This window comes from Ahaetulla prasina, chromosome 13, assembly GCF_028640845.1.
Source record: "Ahaetulla prasina isolate Xishuangbanna chromosome 13, ASM2864084v1, whole genome shotgun sequence".
In the NCBI taxonomy this organism is placed as follows: Eukaryota; Metazoa; Chordata; class Lepidosauria; order Squamata; family Colubridae; genus Ahaetulla; species Ahaetulla prasina.
In genome coordinates this window covers 23078360-23080000 of record NC_080551.1, presented here as the reverse complement: position 1 = coordinate 23080000, position 1641 = coordinate 23078360, and positions in this window count along the sequence as shown.

The following is a 1641-nucleotide window of genomic DNA, read 5'->3' as shown; positions in this document are numbered from 1 at the left end:
GGCAACTGGACTTTCTTGTTGTTGTTGTTTTCTTTTGAAGACGTTTCGCTTCTCATCCAAGAAGCTTCTTCAGCTCTGACTGGATGATGGTGGGGAAGGGAAGGATTTATACTCCTTGCAGACAGATGGTCCTTTGCATCCTTTTAGAGGGTCGTTGAAGCACTTCAAAGTTTATCTGTGTCCTGGGGGGTCACCTGAGTGGTGCAAATGGTTCCTATAGTCTGCAATTTCCCCCCACCCACCCCCCGGAAATCCATTCCTACTCCCACACCATTCCTAGGGGGTTCATCCCAAATTGTATAGCTCAAAGTTTTTTTCCCTCCTTATGTTTCTTATGCAAGGTGTGTCCTGAAAATACAGAGGCAGGCAGGCAGTGCATGAAGTACATTTTTATAGGAAAACTGCATCAATGCATCCATCCGATAAACTAGGTGTAACCTTGGGGCTGTGGATCCTGCCCGAAGACTAAAGTTCCCACTGCCTCAGGCGATTCCCCCATCTTCTCTGCATTTAGGGGAAGGGCAGGATCCTGTAGGGTGCCGTGTCCTTGCTCTCCAGGCCACGGAAAGTGTCCCACCCCCACCCACTGGAATTGACTGCAGTGCCAAAACCAGTGCATCGGAAATGGGCGGAGATCCAAAGCGCTCTAAGCAAAAAAATCTTCTGCTGAACTAGTTATAGGCAAAAGTCCAAAGAGGGATCCAGATCCAGATCAAGAAAGCAAGCTGCCATGGCTGGATCTGCAGCAAGAAGCTTCATCTTAAAGGAGACAGGACAGGAAACACTCGGCTAAATTTGACTTGAGATGCCCGGAACCATTTTGGGATGAATATTATAGAATAGAATAGATTTTTTTTTTATTGGCCAAGTGTGATTGGACACACAAGGAATTTGTCTTGGTGCATACATAAAAGAAAAGATACATTCGTCAAGGTACAACACTTACAACAGTTAATGATAGTCATAGGGTACAAATATAACACTTAATGATACAACACTTAATGATAGCCATAGGGTACAATTAAGCAATCAGGAACCAATCGATATCAATATAAATCGTAAGGATACAAGCAACAAAGTTACAGTCATACAGTCATAAGCGGAAGGAGATGGGTGGTGGGAACGATGAGAAGATTAATGATAGTGCAGATTTAGTAACTAGTTTGACAGTGTTGAGGGAATTATTTTTTAGCAGAGTGAGGGCATTCGGGAAGAAACTGTCCTTGTGTCTAGTTATCATTATTTTCTCCCACCACCCCCCGACATCCAATGAGAGTTTACCTGGTTAAGGGACAGGAGGTTGTTTTGGCCCAAACTTTTCTTTTCTCTCTTTTTTTTTTTTTGGCTGGGAAAATTCTTGGGTGTCGAAGTCCACCCACCTTCACGTTGCAAAGGTTGAATGAACCAAGGGACTTTAATCCCAAGGAAGTATATTTGGAATTGCAAGAGTAAATCACCAACCACAAGCTTAAGAGTTGGAGAGTTGACACATCTCATTCCTGAGGGCCAACATCAGTGGAGTCTTTGGGACCATGAGTTCCTCAGGAGCTTCTTGTGGATGACCCCTTAAGAGAGAAACCAACCCTAGATCTGAGTTTCTTTTCCTTTGACCCAACTTGAGATTTTCAATAAGAGATCAGA